The sequence below is a fragment of the Balaenoptera ricei genome, chromosome 1, assembly GCF_028023285.1.
Source record: "Balaenoptera ricei isolate mBalRic1 chromosome 1, mBalRic1.hap2, whole genome shotgun sequence".
Lineage (NCBI taxonomy): Eukaryota > Metazoa > Chordata > Mammalia > Artiodactyla > Balaenopteridae > Balaenoptera > Balaenoptera ricei.
Genome location: NC_082639.1, coordinates 101,263,916 through 101,283,691, shown reverse-complemented (window position 1 = coordinate 101,283,691; position 19,776 = coordinate 101,263,916). Strand labels below are relative to the sequence as shown.

The 19,776-nt window shown below is 39.2% G+C and overlaps 1 protein-coding gene and 1 non-coding gene across 3 annotated transcripts in view; one reads left to right on the top strand and one right to left on the bottom strand.

Annotated features, from left to right (window-relative positions):
• Positions 1 to 9,565: 9,565 nt before the first annotated feature.
• Positions 9,566 to 19,776, top strand: part of CSDE1 (cold shock domain containing E1) — a 36,168-nt gene continuing 25,957 nt past the window's right edge. For both annotated transcript variants that reach the window (XM_059928547.1, XM_059928531.1), the window contains exons 1-2: positions 9,566 to 9,663; positions 16,612 to 17,030. The gene's annotated coding sequence lies outside the window, so the exon portion shown is untranslated. The remainder of the gene's footprint in view (positions 9,664 to 16,611; positions 17,031 to 19,776) is intronic.
• LOC132354808 (small nucleolar RNA SNORD35) lies at positions 18,999 to 19,084 on the bottom strand. The gene has a single exon (XR_009499419.1). It is a non-coding gene; the product is annotated as a small nucleolar RNA SNORD35 (small nucleolar RNA).

Sequence of the window (19,776 nt, the reverse complement as noted above, 5' to 3'; positions counted from 1 at the left end):
AGCAGGGGGGAGGCATTGACAGTGTTTTTGAAGAAAAATCTGGTAGAAGAGGCAAACAATGTGATAAATCCAATATAAGGATGTATAGAGTACAGAGGAGGGACTATTTACAACTTGAGCATCCAATAGAGACAAAATGAGTAGGAGAACTAGAAAGCTGAGTGCTTTCTAGTTATTATATAATCTCCATTTCAACTGTACCTCATTTTACAGATACTCAGGCACGAGGAGGTTGTTATTATTCCAAACTGAAACCAAGATTCAAACCCAGACTTAAACCTATTCTTAACCATTAAGATTCCTTTAAATGCCAAATACTATTCAGAGTTCAAGTGGTTCTTGAGAGGAAAATCTATTTCATTAATGGCGCAAAAGATACACCACAGCCCATATATTAGAAAATATTATGAATTTAATAAATGGAGTCTTAAGGAATGAGACATAATTGTCATCTGTTTTCTAGAGTGGTGTAGCTCAGAGTGTGTGCGTGCAACTGAAAAGAACAATGCTTAATCAGTGCTTAACAGTCCTTTGTTGATACATACAGGAAAAGGTGCAGTTCTGTCTTTCAAATCTGCCTCCTTAGCATATTGTTTTTCAGCCTTCACGCAATTTTCTTGTTGCAGGAAGGTTGCTGCTCTGCCAGAAGTCATGTCCATGTTTGAAGGCAGAAAAAAAAGGGAAATGTCGTATGCCAGCTATATGTATTCTCTTTTATGAGGAAACACAACACTTTCCCAGAAATCCAGACAGACTTCCCTTTGTCTTATTTGCCTGACCTGTTACATGGTCACTTCTAGCCGCAAAGGAGGCTGGGGACATAGCTGCCGCAAATAAAATCAGTATTCTATTAGCAAAGAGGAAAGAGTATTGAGAAAGCAGCTAACAATGTCTGACACAAGTCCTCTTACACTGAATAGTTTTTAACAAGTGTAAGCATTAGCCAAAGGAGTGTGTTGGTGTTGAGTGGCCAAGGAATGGGCTGTGGAAGACATCTGTCATTTCTTTTTAGGCTGCCCATTATCCTAACTCCTATACTATAGTTAGGGAACCCATCACCTAATGAGGCAGAGCCTTCCTCCCTCCTAAAAAATTTGAAGGTGTCAGATGTTTGTTTTCCCAGCCACATTGCAGCCAGGGAAGATACCTCTGCCTTAAAAGTTAGTGATACAAAGAAACAGGGAACTATGTTGAATTCTTTGAATAAAGGCAGTGACTACAACACTGGCTACTACATCCACCTCCACAGAAGGAGCAGCAAGTGGCTGTACTGACAACATTCAGTATCCAGTGTCAGCAAAGTCAGTGGTGTAAGCTGCAGTGTCTCTGGCCCAGTGGACACCGTGGGGTCTTCACTGAAGCAATGATCTGAAGTGATTATAGAGGTTGTATAGCCTCTAATTCTGGTTTTCTGGCTATCCAGAGATCCTGAGGATTACCTGAGGATTATTAGCTTTTAATAAAATCACTTTTTGTTAAAATTAACCTGAATTGACTATAATTAAGAACGCTGACTGATAAAATAAGCATAGTTTAAAAAGCAACAATGCAAATATAAATTTTGTCAACACATTATGCATAATTTTGCCCTTATGTTTTAATGTAATTTTTGACTTATAAAAAGATGTGACATGCAAATAAATTATCAAGCATAATAATTCATAACCTAATTTAAGAAATAGAACATTACCCATATGTTACATTTATTTATTTGTGCTCCTCTCCTGTCTCTACCCCTCTGCTCCCTCTTTTTAATAGTTTTATCACATGAGAAAAGACCTAAAATATGTATATAACACTAAAGTGACATTTTTTAGTTTTGCTCCTTTTTGAGCTGTATGAAAGTGGTATTAGACTGTACAGTAGTCTATAGGGATTTGATTTTTTTCACTCTTCATTATGTTTCTAAGATTCATTGTGTTGTATATAGTTGTCATTCATTTTCATTGATGTACTAGATTTCATCATGTGACTACAGTATATTGTTAAGAGATACATACATATAAAATAATAAAATTATACATTTTTTTAAAAATCCTTGCTAATATCTGACTCCTAATTTTTAATTCTTCCTCCATCTACCTCATTGATATTAGACACGTTTCACTATAAGCAGTTGTATTTCGTATTCTGCAGTTATTTCACTTGCAGTTGTCTCATGGCAACTTTCCAAGTGGATTAAGGAGTATTATCCACTAATATTCATAGTGGAAAGCAGATGATGCTTTTTCTTTTGTCACTCTCCAAGAATGCTTAAGAGGAAGTGGAACCTTCAGAGCTTCGATGAACTACAATTCACTCAACATTTCGTCTAGCCTCCTGGAAATGGATTTCTGTATGTTACTGATCCTAAGATTCATTTTTATTTCATACTTTAATGTCTCTGAAATTGGGATATGTCTTATACATGTAGGAGTTGTCATCTAGTTGATTCTAAGCGTAAGAAAATTGGTTTGCATTCCTGGTGGTGTGACTGGATAAAGTCAAGTTCTTGATATTTCAGTCAACAAACTAAGGACCATTTGAGAAAGGAATGGGGGTTTAGCTGTTTTCTGTGAACTATCCATTAGCACTTACTGTAAAATCAGGAGTGCCAGCATAAGAATTTGGAGTATGGCTGTATTCATTTTCTATTGCTATGTAACAAATCACCACAAACTTAGCAGTTTAAAGCAACACCTATTTATTATCTTACAGTTCTGTAAGTCACAAGTCCATGCACGGCTCAGCTGGGCTTTCTCAGGATCTCACAAGGCTGAAGTCAAGGTATCATCCGAGGCTAGCATCTCATATAAGGCTCTGGGCCCTCTCCCATACTCACATGGTTGTTGGCAAAATTCACTTCCTTGCAGGTGTAGAACTCAGAGGCCTTCAAGGCCCACAGGAGATCATCTCTGACTTCCCTTGCGTTCTACCTCTAGACTCCCTTTTAAGAGCTCATCTGGGGACTTCCCTGGTGGTCCAATGGTTAACACTCTGTGCTTCCAATGCAGCGGTCACAGGTTCGATCCCTGGTTGGGGAACTAGGATCCCACATGCTGCCGGTATGGCCAAGATAAAGTCTCCAGCCACTGAGAGGGAAGAAAGAGAGAGAGAGAGAGAGCTCACCTGATTAGGTTAGGCCCACACAGAATAAGCTCCCTCTTGATTAACCCAACTCATTAGATATCTTAATTACATCTGCAATGATCCCTTTTGCCATTGACGAGATATAAGTGATGTCCTCTAAGATCTACAAGCCCAACCCATGCTCAAGAGGAAGGAATTATACAAGGCAAGTGTACCAGGTGATAGGAATCTTGCTGATCATCTTAAAATTCTGCCTACCACAGTGGCTTCTGGCAGCTTAGAATAAAATCCTGGAGACAACAATGAAACACTCTTAGGAAATGCTGCATTACCAGTATTCTTGGTGGCCCAAGAATACTTCTGTGTGGAAAAACCTGCACATCTATGAGGCAAAAAAGAGATTTATTAGCAAGATCCACCAATGCATGCTAAAATAAGTGGACTAAAGTTCAAACAGAAAAAGGATATTTGCATAGTCTCTTATCAGTTTCCCAGAGTTGCCATAACAAATTACCACAAACTGGATGGCTTAAAACAACAGAAATCTATTCTCTCACAGTTCTGGAGGCTGGAAGTCTGAAATCATGGTGTTGGCAGGTCGGTTCTTTCTGGAGGCTCTGAGGAATAATGTGTTCCATGCCCCTTTTCTAGCTTCTGGCAATTCCTGGCATTCCTTGACTTCCATATGCATCATTGCAATCTCTGCCTTCTCAGTCTTCACATTGTGTTCTCCTTATATGTCTCTGTGTCCAAATTTCCCTCTTTTAAGGACACTGGTTGTTGGATTAGGGTTTATCCTAGTCCAGTATGACCTCATTTCAACTTGATTATATCTGCAAAGATCCTATTTTCAAATAAGGCCACATTCTGAGTTTCTGGGTAGACATGAATTTTGACAGGACATTGTTCAATCAAGTATGGTCTCAAAGTATCTCCACCACAATATTTAATTATTATACAGGGAAAAACAGTAATTTTACCATGAAGAATCCTGGCAGGCAACACTGACCAATTGATTAGGTAAACATCACTAATAATACTTTTCAACATCATATAAGCCCTGATACAATGCAATGAGAAGGGTACATGACCTCTGTAACATTCTTCCAAATAACGCATAACCTCAATCTAATCAGGAGAAACATCAGACAAAACTGAATTAAGGGAAGTTTACAAAATAACTGACCAATATTTTCCAAAGCATCTAGGTAATGAAAGACAAGGAAAAGCTGAGGAACTGTCATAGGATAGAGTAAACTAAGGAGACATAGTATTAAATGTAGGTTGGGATCCTGGATTTGATTCTAGGAGAGAAAATGGATATTAGAGAAAAAACTGGTGAAACCTGAATTAATTTTGTAGTTAATATTATTGGGTCAAAGTTAATTTCCTACTTTTGAAAATTGTTCTATGGTGAGGTAAGATTAACATAATAGAAAACTGGGTGAAGGGTTTATGGGAACTTTCTGTGCTGTATTTCTAATTCTTTTGTAAGCCTAAAATTATCTCAGAACAAATATGCATTCCCCTGATTACTAATGAGGCTGAGCATGATTTCAAATGTTTATTTGCCTATACAGAGATTTTTTTAATATAGACATTCAAGTCTTTCCTCCATTTTCCTTTTCTTTGATTTTTTTTCTTATCGATTGATATGTATTAATTTACTATATATTCATGATAATACATTGTCAGTTTTATACGTTGCAAATATATATTCTCCTAGTCTGTTGGTGTTTTATTTTTTTATGCTGCCTCTTGATGTATGGCATTTTCAAAATATGTTCAGGGACTTCCCTGGTGGTGCAATGGTTAAGAATCCGCCTGACAATGCAGGGGACACAGATTCGAGCCCTGGTCTGGGAAGATCCCACATGCCACGGAGCAACTAAGCCCGTGCACCACAACTACTGAGCCTGCACTCTAGAACCCGTGAGCCACAACTACTGAGCTCGCACGCCTAGAGCCCGTGCTCTGCAACAAGAGAAGCCACTGCAATGAGAAGCCCACGCACTGCAACGAAGAGCAGCCCCCAATCGCCACAACTAGAGAAAGCCCGCATGCAGCAACAAAGACCCAACGCAGCCATAAATAAATAAATTTTATAAAAACTAAAAACATGTTCAAATTTATTACTAAAAAGAAGGAGATTCAGAAGAGTAGGACTAGTAAAGAAGTTTTAGGAATACCTTAACTAATTTACTTTGCTTTTTTTCTTGCTTTATATACACACAAGTGTGACATAATTTTTTTTAAAAAACTAGGTCTAAATTAGTTTAAAAGGGCTCTTTTAATAAATATAAAATTCTAAGTAATAAAAGTATTATGTCATAGTGCGCTGCTTTTTTTTTTTTTGGTTGCGCCAGCACAGCTTGCAGGATCTTAGCTCCCCAACCAGTGATGGAACCCATGCCCCCTGCAATGGAAGCATGGACTCCTAACCACTGGACCGCCAAGGAACTCCCTATGTCATAGTGAAAATGGCAACATTTTCTTCTTGCTGGTACATAAGTAATGATGTATCACACAGTCAATACTGTCTTAGATTTAATTAAATAAGTATAATTCATTTATTCAATGAACATTTATTAAGTACTGTTATCTCAGTCACTATCCTAGGTTTAGAGGATACAATGATGAACCAGAGAACTGAAGCTTACATTATCGTTCAGGAAGTAGGGCAATGAAAAATTAAATTCATAAATGTGTTAATTTTGGATAACAATACATGTTATAAAGACAATAAAACAAGCTAATATTGTTATGGAGAGCAATGGTAATAGTGGGTACTTTTACTTTAGAAAAGATCTTTGTGAGGTGGTAACATTTGGGCTGAAACCTGAAAGATAAGAAAGTGCCAAATATCTGATGATTTGGGGAAAGAGCATTCCAGGCAGAGGCAAGAGTAAAGGCAAGGATTCTGAAGTAGAAACAAATTTGCAATGTTGGTGGCAGTGGATTAAAACACAGTGAACCAGGGGTTAGAGACTTAGTAGAGACTAGGTCATTTAGGGCCTTGTATTATAGGTCATTGTAAAAGAGTTTGGATTTTATTCTAAATACAATTGGTTTTATTTTTAATTAAATTTGAAATAGGCTTTGCTCCATGCTTCTCTCTGGATGATTCCCAGAACTAAAATGTTATGGTGATTACTTTCAGTGCAGCAGCTTAGCATGTCCACATAATTCTTCCATTAAGTACAATGTTGACATTTTAAAGGGAAGCATCATAGGGATTACCTGGTGGCGCAGTGGTTAAGAATCCACCTCCCAATGCAGGAGACATGGGTTCGAGCCCTGGTCCGGGAAGATCCCACATGCCGCGGAGCAACTAAGCCCGTGCACCACAACTACTGAGCCTGTGCTCTAGAGCCCGTGTGCCTAGAGCCCATGCTCCGCGACAAGAGAAGCCACCGCAATGAGAAGCCCGCGTATCACAATGAAGAGTAGCCCCCCGCTCACCACAACTAGAGAAAAGCCTGCGTGCAACAACGAAGACCCAATGCAGCCAAAAATAAATAAATAAATTTATTTTTTTTAAAAAGGGAAGCATTATATAAAGCTTCTGCCTTGGGCTTCCCTGGTGGCGCAGTGGTTAAGAATCTGCCTGACAGTGCAGGGGACATGGGTTCCAGCCCTGGTCCGCGAAGATCCCACATGCCGTGGAGCAACTAAGCCCGTGTGCCATAACTACTGAGCCTGCGCTCTCATTCATCGCTGCTCAAGAAAACCTTATAAATGTGTAAGGGATGCTTACTTTTTTTTTTTTTTATTTATTTTATTTATTTTGGCTGCGTTGGGTCTTCGTTGCTGTGCGCGGGCTTTCTCTAGTTGCAGCAAGCGGGGGCTACTCTTCCTTGCGGTATGCAGGCTTCTCATTGCGGTGGCTTCTCTTGTGGAGCACGCGCTCCAGGCGCGTGGGCTTCAGTAGTTGTGGCTCGCGGGCTCTAGAGCGCAGGCTCAGCAGTTGTGGTGTACGGGCTTAGTTGCTCCGCGGCATGTGGGATCTTCCCGGCCGAGGGCTCAAATCCGTGTCCCCTGCATTGGCAGGCGGATTCTTAACCACTGCACCACCAGGGAGGCCCAGGATGCTTGCTTTTGATTCTCAAATAGACTCCAGAGAAATGTGCTTATTGATAATGGTAGACAAAAAAAAAAAACCCACAACTATAATCAATATCATTGTCTATGTTTCTCGAAAGAAAAATTAGTATGATAAACAACCAAAAATATATGCAACTTTTAAATTCTGATTATTATTTCTTAATGGAGTAAATATCTTCCCCAAATCCATGATTACCCTGTTGTATAGGAAATGGTTTCCCAAGTGACTTCACAAGCTTCTGCTTTAATTAACTTCAGTTTAAAAAATAAACATAAAAATATAACTACGTTTTGGGTTTTTTTTGACTTCAAGATTAATCTGAAAAAATATTATTGCCTTAAAATGTGATCTCCTAAGAATGAAACCTACCTCTACCTAAAAATGAAACCTATGAGTGGTACTTGTAGAAAGACTAAATCATTTAAACTAGTGATTTAAATCAATGATTTAAGACTAAATCATTTAAACTAGTGAATTACTCCATCTTTTACTTGAATGCATCGGAAGCTAAAATGTATGCTTCTGGATTGATACACATTTGCATTTTGTGTTAAGTGTAATTTGATACTAATTATGGACCAAGGAGGAATTTAAAGGCAATTGAGACATAGAATGAGGATGATAAAATAGTTACATGGTTTAAGAAGGTCTTTAGAAGCTATGTGTGATGGTAGAAATCGAGACTTTATTCTTATTAATAGGACTTGTATTTATAGAATTTAGTGAGGCTATTATTTTTTACATTTCCCATTGCTGTGCTATTTGAGAATGTGTGCTCTTAGACCTAATTCTACTTTTAGCCCAGCTTCACATGACCTTATTTCTAGTGCAAGAGCCCAGGGCAGTTTCTCTGTAACACTAGATTAGAATATCCAAACGAGATCTATTGCTGGGGAGGAGAAATCTTAATTTAAGATTTGGACAGAGGAAACAAAACAGCTAGGTTGACATATTTACATTCTGTACTTCCCAACAGAACACTCCACTTTCTAACAAATTCTTACATTGTTGTTCAGTGCTATTCATTCAACAAGCTTTTGAGGGTTGTCTATGCCAGGCACTGTCAGGAAAGAGCGATGCAAAGATGAATGTCACAGGCCCTGTCCTAAAGAATCACTAGTTAGTATAAACTAATAATTACAATAAAGTGAGCTATGAAAGCGCTGAAAATGAAGCAAATATCTGTGCCTGGGAAAGCGTGGGAAGGCATCAAAAAGAAGAGGCAGCTTGGAGGTGGTATGGGATTAGACCAATAGCAACAGAGGTGGAAAGAAAAATCTTTGAACATCAGAAGTAAGATACTACCTCCTCTTATAATTCAAGATGATTTGCTCAGAAATGAGCTGTGCACCTTTCCTTCATTGCAGTTATTTCAATGTGTATGTTCAGATTTTGGTTTTGTGATTATTGAATGATGCTAGACTGAAAGTTCCTTGAGGACAGAACCATGACTGTTTGTGTTTACTATAGTATACACCCCAGCGACGACGCATACAAGATGCCGGACAAATAAGTGTTGAAGGGGAAAATAAAGTGGTGGGAGAGTTCTCAGGAGCGTAACTGGTCATTTTTTATCCAATATTGTCAAGTGAGAGAGCCACAGAATCTGTGAAAAACCATTCCTCTCACCAGAGGGGACTGCTCTATCGTTTGGCAAGGTATATATAATTCATTGCACTTTTCTGGGGCCAGAATTAACCATTTTCCTCCTTCCCTCTTTCCCTGTGGGATGAGTCATCCATTTGCCCTGATTTCAACCTTTCGGTTACTGATTCACCCCTTTGATTACCTGATACACTATGTAGATCTTCTGTTAACTAAAAAGGTCAGTTGAAGGAGTTTGTTTTTTTAATGATTATGCTACCTTGCTCACTCTTGTCTGTCTGTTGCAAGCAACATAGTTTGTGGGAAACAAAGTTCTCACGTATGGCATTCAAATTACCTTGCTAAAAACCTAACTCTATATTAAATAAAAGTCCAGTCTAATGTAGCGGACAAGAGAAAGAAGGCTTGCACTGTGGATAAAGAGGAACTGGGGTTTGGGGAACTTTCGGATTATCGCTGAGAAAAGAGAAATCCTTTATATGACGTTCCTGATATGCCCTCCTAATTGTTCGCCTTCAAGGTTTATCCTGGTCTCGGGGCCTAAAACATAATCAGGTTTGCAAAGATCAGAGACGCCGAAAGTCACCCTCCACCCCGTCCCGTGCGTCCCACTGGAGTCAGCAAACACCGAGATTGCTTCCTGCAGCTCACGGAGGAGGGGAACTAAGGGAACGTAGACACCACCTCGGTTGTGGTTAAGCGCAGCACACTGGCCGGCGTCACTGAGCCCTCGTGCGCAGGCGTACTAAGGGTACGCTCCCCGCCCCCCCTTCCTGTGCACGCGCTCGAAGCCCTCAACTCTCGCGAGAGAAGCGAGATTTATTCCTACGTACCGGGCCGTGCTGCTTATGGCGGCGCTGGAGAGGGGGCGCTGAGCTGTTGGGGTAAGTACGACCTCAGGGTCCAACTGGGGGTAGCAAGAAGCCACGTTAAGGGCGGATGAGAGGACCAAGACAAACGGGAGAGACTTCTGAGGCAGGGTGGGCACTCCTAGAGCTCCGGGTAGAGAAGATACCACCCTGAGTCCCTGCCCCGGGCTTTTCCACCCGGCTCCCGTTCAACTGTCTAGGCCTCACGTAGGGCTGCAGAGCAGAAACGAAGAGTCTAGGCCAGGCGGTCGCGCGTGGTGGTGGTGGTGGTGACTAAAGTGGGGGGAGGGAGCGAAAATGGAGGCTCCGACCGCAGCCAAGATGGAGGCAGGGGTGCGGGGCTCGGGCGCGGAGGCTGCTGGGAGTTGTAGTCTGGCTGCTTCCTTCTCTGCGGCTTGGTGGGGGGAACGAGAACTACAAGTCCCGGCGGGCGGGGCGAGGGGGTGGTGGCGCGGTCCTTTGTGTGAGACTGGAAGAGCTGGAGGCATAGAAGAGGGGCCTATTCTGACTCTGAACCCTGTGGTTATCTTGGCCATCACCTGCTTGGGGATCTGACTACGAGTACCAGAGCGCAGTGCGGCAATGGCGCCTCCTTTGTGTATGGACTGAGACCCCGCTCCATCTAACTGCTTAGAGACACCTCCTTTCCTCGGCCACATTTGGCACGGTAGTGCGGCCGAATTGTCATCCTTACTTCCATTCACCTAGAGCTGTTTATCTTGGGTCTCAACACCCAACCTTCCCCTCTAGTCCTCCCCTTCGGCTTCTTGAGAAAGAGAACCAGCCTCTAAACTTAGGCACATGGCTCTCACCCTTCTAATCCTGGGGTTAGGGCGAACTCGGTGAGAACTCAGTGGAGTTCTCCTTACTCCTCCTCTGGTTCTTATGGTGTAAGAGCCCGGCCCATATTGTGCAATGAAAGGCATGGCTTCGTCATTCTATGTAGAATTCGTTTTTTAGAGCCCTGGTCGTAGACACTTTCGAGGTTCTTAACCATCCGATGTATCATAAGTAGGAAATCTTAGTGCTACGGTTCTTTTTGCTTTAAGGTTTTCCTTTAGAAACACCCAGTAGCTCCTCTCTTGCCTGACAAGTGAGGCAGGGAACCCTCTCTAAAAACAGCCTTCAATCCGCAAATACAAAAGCTGAACGTTGTTGTGTGAGGTAATTTCCTTGTTTTGCACCTAAAATGAGCAAAAGAATGTGGTCCTCTTAAACAGTTGGTAGACAGGGTGAAGGAGGAGGGAGGACGCCCAAAGGCACTTTGGTAGTTAAATCTTTAAATCCTTCCTGTGGGAGACTTAGCTTTTTATCAGGATGGTATGAACTGGCAGCTCTTGACTAGAGCTACCAACCTATAAAATGTAGGTACCAAATTATAACCCGCTGATATAAGTTATTCTATATCAAAACGCTGAGTAATTTTCGAGTTTCTAGAAGGGAAGCATTTTCAATACTACGTTGAGGGGCAGTATAATACTTTTGTGCCCTTTTGCTACTAACCAATATTGGGTATTCTTGGTTTGGGTAAGGAGGGGGTTTTATACTTGAATAGGCATATGCCTGAGTCATAAAATCTTGATAAATTTTCAGCCTTGTTTTTTTTTTTTTTCCTTTTAGCCATAGGCCCGAAATAAAAGAGATGGTAGTGGTTTGAGTGATTTTGCAGCTGCTCTGGATGTTTACCATCGAGATGAGTATTTATAGCAGCTGAGTTGAAAAGTAAAGCATTTGAGGCACAGAAGATAGGTTTTCTTTTTTTGTAAATAAGTTCTGACTTGACAAGTATGACCTCTAGAGTATGGTTGAAAATTCTGGTAAATTCCCAGCAAATGAAAAATGAGAATGTGGAAGCTGACATGTAGTCCTGCTTTATCCTACTCCTGTTTTCCCTTCCCTCCATCTAAAGACACACAATGCAGGACAATTACAACATTTAAAAAAATATTTTCTTTTAAATTGTGGTAAAATATACATAATGGAATTTACCGTTTTAACCTTTTTTTTTTTTTTAATTTTTAAGTGTACAGTTCAGTAGCATTAAGTTCATTCACATTGTTGTGAGGACCAGACTTTTGACAAGGTAGTTTAAACATGGAAATGCCGTGTGGGCAGATTTTTAAGGAGTTGAATTTGAGGACTGCATTACAAAACAAAAATCTTGAGATCTTGTTAAATAAGTACAAGGCATTGGTTTGCTTTCTTAGTTTGGTCTTTTCAAAAATCAAAGGGGGACTACTTTGAGATTTTTGACCCAGACTGTCTTATGGAGAGCTGTAACTTGTAGGATTTTTCATGATAGAGAATTACAGCTAGAAGAATTATAACTGTATTTTTTAAGACTTAATAGCTGGAATGTCTTCAGTGGTGAAATTGCTGTGGTGGGGGTGACTTGTTTTCTTGAATCCCATCATTTCTTGCTGTTAAATGCTTTCTGCCAAATCAAGATTTTTAACAATTCCTTTGTCTTGGTATTAGAATGTTTTCTGCTTGCATGTGTGAGTACCTAGTTAAAGAAAGAATTCAAAACTTTTTTCCAGTTCATACATACTGCCAAGCCAGAGGAATTCTTATATGTTTCTGTTTTGCTACATTTTTTATTAGGGGTATTAAGCTGAATATTGTGTATTGAAAGATTATTTTTGGAGCATTATATGTCCTTTTAGGCTGAGGTATAATATTAATGTGTAGTTGAAAATAAATTGATCGGCAGTTTATTCATGTTGAACCTGTAGGCTATCCATTGGTTTGCAGCTGCAGCCAATATATAACCAGTTAGTTGTTTGCATTTCTGCTCCTCAGATGTAGTAAGTGCAAACTCCTGCTATGGGCAGGTTTGCTAGGTACTGCCTCCTTTTATCAGTGAAGGTCTTTGTTCAAGGGCCTTACATTTACTATTGCTTTATTGGGCATGCCAATGCCTTTTTCCCCTCATCAGTCTATATCTGCTCTGACCAGTGTGATAGCCATTAGCTGTGTGTGGCCATTGTGCACTTGAACTGTGCACAGTTCTGAATTGAAATGTGCTGTAATATAAAATAAGCATTGGATTTCCAGGGATGTTAAAAACATGTCAGTTACCTGTGGGAACTGATGACATTTGGATTTGGTTAAATAAGATAATTAAAATTAGTTTCACCGTTCTTTCAAGTTCATATGGTTACTAGAAAATTTTAAATTACATATGTGGCTTGCACAATAGTTCTGTTGGATGGTGCTGGTCTCCACTATTCTTTGATTTTTGTGTCTGGAGCATTTCTTCAGCTTCTTTTCACACTGGCAATTGTCCTATTTCAAAGTATTAGTATATGTAAAAGAAGTTAAGTGATGGGTGGGTGTGTAATTTTAAATATCTAGTAACAGCACAATTGTTATTACTAAAGTAAACATATAGAAAAAGATGGTTGCAGCAATTTGATTTTCTCTTATTTCCGCTCAACGTGTTGATGACTTAAATTGTTTTAAGGTGGTTAATTATCTAAACTTTATCCTTTTCCTTAGATCCCAAAGTAAAACTGAATTAAAACCTGTTAGGCACTTCAGTTATACAGGTTAGAGAAAAATGTGATATACTTAAACTTGTCTTGGGTTAATGCATTAAGAAATACCAACTGGGGAGTTAAGGCAAGAATGAGTGTTAGTCATATTAATCAACAATAGAGAACCTTTTCAGTTCCGTGCTGCCTATTTGGGTCTTTGCTCTTATTCTCAAAGGAAGTACTCTGAAGAAAGTGGGTTAGGTGGAGGGACTTTTATAGACTGGTTTAGCATTTCTTTAACATTCTTCCCAAGTGAATGCTGTACAGACTTTGAGTATAATTTGTCAAAATGATAAACTGGGTTATGTGATAACATTTTAGATGGAGTAATGCCATATAAATGTATTAGTTCAACATGTATTAGTTTAGTGCCTACTGTGTGCCCGGCTTCAGCTAAGCTTTTGCGATAAAGCAGGGAACTGGAGGAGACAGTAAATAACAGAACAGGTGATGATAGTTTTAAGGCAGGTGAAATAGGGCATGACTGTTTGGATTATCAGATCAAGTAAAGGAAAACTAACTTCTAAAACAGCATGACATAATTGATAATTAACTAATGGTGATAGTGTTCCCATACAGAGCAAAGGGAAAAGGAGTTGATTACTTAGTAATCAGGGAGACTCTCAGATCCACATTTAAATTGTTCCTTAGTTTCTTTTATTAGTACTCTGTATTTCATGTGACTTAAGCATCTAGCTTTGGGGGCGGGGGTGGGGGAGGTTGTAGGGGGTACACTTATGTTCAGAGGATTAAAGCTAAAGAATTGGTCAGTACCACCCATGAATGTTAATAATCTTAGCATGAGTGGATAGCAAATTTATTAAAATGCCCAATGGGTATCTTTTAAAAGAAGAGGTTATTTCTTGATTGGATAATTAAGACTTTATACAGTTCACCAAAACAAAATCTTTTAAAGTTGGTGGACCTGTCTACCAACTTGAATTGTGTCTTTTGCTGTTACAGATTAACTATCTTTTGCTGTATTATTTTCTGCTGTGGTAAGTTTAGCAGTACCTGGTTAAGTGCTATCGGGGGCTGTGATAAAGAAATAAACTTGAGTTTGTCTCTCAGAAATTTGAAATATAATTGAAGGAACAAGATACATAAACATGTAAGTAAAGTGCAGAAATGATTTGGTACCAAAAAGCATGATGCCAGCAGTGGGAGTTACTGTAATAAATCTGTGCTGGAATGGTCAAGAAAGGCTTTTTTTGTTGCATTGAAGATAACAAAATGTATTCTTTGTGGAAAGACCCATATACACAAAGACTAGAATTCAGGAATCTCCCAAGAGTTGCGTTTAAGAATTAGGGAGGAAAATGCACCTATCTAGAAGAACTGGAGAGCAGAAGAAGGTAAAGATGTAAAGATAGAACAGACACACCTTGAATGGTGGCGTTAAACGCTGGCTGCAAGTCAGAAACACCTTGGGGGCAGGGTGGGAAAGAAAATATACCAATGCCTTGGACCTAACCCCAGTTAAATTAGAATCTCAGGGTGGGATCCAGGCTCTAATTTCCCCCCCCCCCCAAGTCCCAGGTGGGTTCGATTTGCAGCCAGGATTAAGAACTTCCCATTTAGAGTGCTGGAAAAATCACTGAGGATTTTGGACAAGGAGATGAGATGAATGAGATGAAATTGGAATTTTAGATAAATCAGTCTGGTAGTGTTATGTGGCAGAATATGGAAAGGGTTGACACTGGAAGTTAGCAGATGTGTCAGACCCCTGGACTAAAAATATGTCATTTAGGGCAAAAGATGAATACACAAGGTATCTTGAAATATTGATAAGACTTGCAACATTGGGTGTGTAGGTGGAGAGGGAGGAATCAAAGATCATTACAGAAGTGGCCCTACGTCAGGCCAGTTAAATTACTCTTTGAGTGGGGACTGGGCATGTGTATGTCTTAAAGCTTCCCAAGTGATTTGAGAATCATTGCTCTACGAAGTATCTAGTCTGGGTAATAGGAGAATGATCCAAATAAAATTGAAAGATTTGACAAATGTAACACTTGATATTTGAAGTTACTGTATAAAGTCATGGAATGTTAGGTATACCCAATGGCCACAGATCAGTTGTTACTGACTTTTCATTTTGCATAGGAGAAACTGAAACTCAGGGAGATTAAATAACTTGTTTGTGACATTTTACTGGTAAGTATCAGTGTGATTAATATTGAGCTCTCCTACTTTGTTTCACCAGGTTTGACCTCTCACCTTACAGTCATTATTTCTGATGTTCTTAAATATACTGTCCACCTCTCAGCATATCTAAAACCAAATCCACCTTTTCTTTTCCCCATATAAGTCATTTTAGTTAACATTTGAGGCACTACAAAATAATAATTTTTTACAGCTAATACAAAGCACAATTCTGTGATTTTATTTATACATATATTTCACTTCTCTTCTCATCTTAATTGTTTCTCTTCTATAGACATTCCTCATCTGTTTATGGCAACAGCTCTAATGAGATGTCTGTTTCCTTCACTAAGTGATCCTTCATAGGATTTCAGGATTTCATACCCTTTCATCAAGAACTAAGGCTCTCTGTTTCCTGTTATATCAAGTTGAAACACTTCATAATCTGGCTCTACTGCATCTGTCACACCATATATCTCATTTCACTTTAACCCAGCCCTCTGTTCTAGCCAGGCTAGCCTATTGATTCCTCTGAAACAACCAGCCACACTTGTGACAGTCTTATGCAATAAAGCTCCCTTGATGCCAGGCATAGAAAATCCTATACATGGTCTCTGCTCTCAAGGGACTTAGGATTTAGTTGTATACTCTGGCTTGGTTTATGTGATATTTTATGCTTAGAATACTCAGCTGTTTTCTTTTTCTCAAAAATCTGCCTGTTTCTCCAAATTAAGCTGAAATATTCTACCTCTTACTAAAAGCCTTCTCTTACCATGTTGCTTTGATGCACAGACGGTGATGCATAAACAATAGTATTTCTAGAATAGTATGTGATGTAGTAGATACCCAGATATTAGTTGAGCAAATTAATTTTGGGCATTTTGTCCTATATTCTAGTTTTTCCTCCATGTATAAATAACTCTTCTCAACAAGGGTGTAAACTCCCTGATGGCAGGAAATTCTTTTATGTTAGTACCTAACACAGTGCTAGGTAGCTACAAAACACTTACACTAAATAGAATATTATGTTATGTAACTTCGAATTTATTTTGGGGGAGGGGGTGTCAATAAGGACTGAATAATTTCGGGTTTTGAGTGTATGTACCAAAGGAGGTATCCATTAGCACTTGGGAGATTGCTCAAATGACATTGAGTGTGTGTGCTTCCAAGTTTTCTGCATTGCTTGATTCTAAGTTAATGAAATGAGTTTGTCCCTCTAGCTACCCTCTGTCCCTGATTCTTTTATGTAAGTTATACTTAATGTCTTCATTCTTATCTCTAGTATGAAGTGTAACAGAACAGACTTTACCACCTGAAACTGCTGCTTCAAGTTCAGATCAGGCAAGGAACAAACCTCGAAACAACCAACAAGACCAAAGAAGAGTACACTTAAGTTGAAGACACAGCACTTGATCTGAAACAAGAAGTTTGTGCCTACTCAACAGCTTTGAAAGAGCACTTCCCAACGCTGCTAGTAGTCTTTGTTTTCTTCAGTGCTGTACTGTGAGATTGCCTGGTGCAGCAGCAGTTGTATTCTTTATTAGCTTGATAGGTCATTTTCTCTCGCACGCGCGCGCGCTCTCTCTTTTTTTTTTTTTTTTTTTTTTTAAACACTAGCAACTTTCATCCTTTGAAACGTGTGCTGAAAAAGAAGAATCAGCAAATACTACTGAAAGTGCAATATTTGATTATCACTGCGAGGTAGGTTTATCGTTTCCTATTGGCAAGAATCAGTTTATAATTCTGGATTTCCTAATTACTTGGTTAAATTTAAAATCTTAATCTGTTTGCTTCTAAAGGTATTCTGAAAACAATTTATATTCTCAACTATTAGTCTGAAAATATCAACACTAGATTATTTTGTTTATTGTTTTTTGTTAGATGACAATATTTATGCCCAAAACTGGGATTTTTCCACCCCAGATTATATTTATTAATATACAGATCTCTTGATTTATTGGTCTCTTAGAAAGAAAAGCTCCCTCTGTACTATTTAGAAGTTAGGTTTCAGTTAGGAGTGCCCTTTGTAGTCTTTGAGGTAACCTTGGGTAAAGAAAGCCTGCAGAGAAGGGACATTTGAAGGTGAGTTGTACTTTGTTAAGAGGGAGAAGAGTTTTTGGTAGAGGTATAGAAGTAACGGAATGAGCAGATTTGGGGAGATCTGAAAGCACGTGGTATATGTTGAGTAGTCTATAATGAACGGAGTAGAGAATACAGTTTTGTGGGGCAGAGAGAATAACTGGAAAGGGAGGCTTGCTGGAGGCAGGTTCTACAGGGCCCACTCTACTTGACTTTATTTTTCAGGAAAGTTGTCAGCTGTTTATAAGCAAGGGCTTAATGGATTTTGTATTTCAAACCTGAGATAGTTTATTGCTTCAGATTTTAAAGTTACATATTCATAAATGTATCTTTCAAAGACAAATGGTGCTACTTTTAAGGAATAGGCTGAGGATGGGAAGACCTGTTAGGAGTAATGGATAGAGTGTAAGGAAGATAAAAGCTAGGGTAAAGGCAGAGAAAGAGGTAGACACTAGGTGTTTTAATGGTAGAAGTAATAGGACTGGTGACTAGTTGAATGGGAAGTTGAGGCTGGAGGGAATTGATTTAGTCTATCCAGTTGTCCAAGTTAGAAATCTTTGTTCATAGGAATAGGGAAGTTCAGGTAGGGATTTGTGGAGATCTCTTTTGTTTATTAGATAGTAATTTGAAGTTGAGAAAATATTCTAGTATGGACTGTTAAACAGTGGTTGTTTGGGGGAGGTAAGATTGTGACGGGCAATTGTTCCTTTTTAATCTTTCGTTTCTAGAGTTTCTAAAATCAGCAGAAATAAAGGCTTGAAATTCAGAAAGGAGTCGTTACTTTATAGGTAATAAAGGAAGAAGTGCCAAAGAAGAGAATGTTGAAAGAAATAGGTAGTCCAGGTAGGAATGCCAAGGAAGAGAATTTCAAGAACTGGGTGGTAATCCTTTTGTAAAACGCTTCATTGATCAAATGAGACGGGGAATGAAAACAGACCACTCCTAGGTTGTTGTCCTATAAAAGCTTCATCACCATTACAAGAAGCAGTGGGCCTTTATCTCCAGTTTATTTAAAGGTTGAGGACCTGGCTGTGGTAATGACCTTACTGTGGACCAGAATTATTCCTTAATTTAAAACTACCAGTAACGCCAATTTATTTAAATTATCCATAAACAGACATGTAATTACTCAGTATGAAGGTTATTGTATTATTTGCTTTTTTTGTTTGTTTCTTCCTACCTCATCTGATTTTTTAAAAAATAATTTTAGATTGGTACCAATTGTGCTGGGTTAGATAAAATAATGGGGATTGAAATTGTACAGCTCTGTCGTTACTATTCAGAAGGGTAAAAGATTAGATGCTACAGCTTTCATTGCATTGACATGAATTGTAGAGGTGGATTTAAAGTAGAAATGCTTTTTGTTTAGCCTAATCTTTGTATTCTGAGTATTAGTTTACTACAGGAACATCCCCCCCCCCCCCGCCCCGGGGGTGGGGGTGGAGGTGGAGGTGGAGGTGGGGGGAAGCAAATCTGTAAGGAAACAAGACAGGGTGACTAGGGGAGGGCTGTTGACAACCTGTCCTAGAAGATCCCAGTTTAGTCATCGAACTTCTCAGCAAGCCTAAGCTCAAAAGCCGCTCCCTGCTCCTCCTGGCATCAGCTGAGCCATTGGCATTATTGATACTGGCCACAGTGGCATCGCAGACCATTGTGAGAGAAAGCCATCATCTGCTACATGAACATTTTTAATGTGTAAATGCATGCATAGCTGTCAAAAGTTAAGTTATATAGATTAATTCACATATTTACAAACAGAAAAATAACAGTTGGGGGGTTATTGACAGTGAAACATGTTCTGATTGTACAGTTGTGAATTATTCCATTTAAAACGAGTGCAGCTAAGGAGACAGATTTGGTAATGCAGTAGAACCACAGATTTTGTTTTTATTTATTTTTTTACTTTAATTTTTATTGGAGCATAGTTGTTTTACAATGTTATATTAGTTTCTTGCTGTACAGCAAAGTGAATCAGTCATACATATACATATATCCACCCTTTTTTAGATTTCCATCCCATTTAGGTCACCACAGAGCATTGAGTAGAGTTCCCTGTGCCATACAGTAGGTTCTCATTAGTTATTTATTTTATACATAGTAGTGTATATATGTCAGTCCCAGTCTTCCAATTCATCCCACCCCGCCCCTTCCCTCCTTGGTACCTATAAGTTTGTTCTCTACATCTGAGAACCACAGATTTTAAAAGAGCCTTTGTAAAAAACAGTAAAAGTAGTACATAATTAGGAATGAATAAAAATATTGAGTGGGATTGGCCTTAAAAAATATCAATGAGGGCTTCCCTGGTGGCGCAGTGGTTAAGAATCTGCCTGCCAATGCAGGGAACACAGGTTCGAGCCCTGGGCCAGGA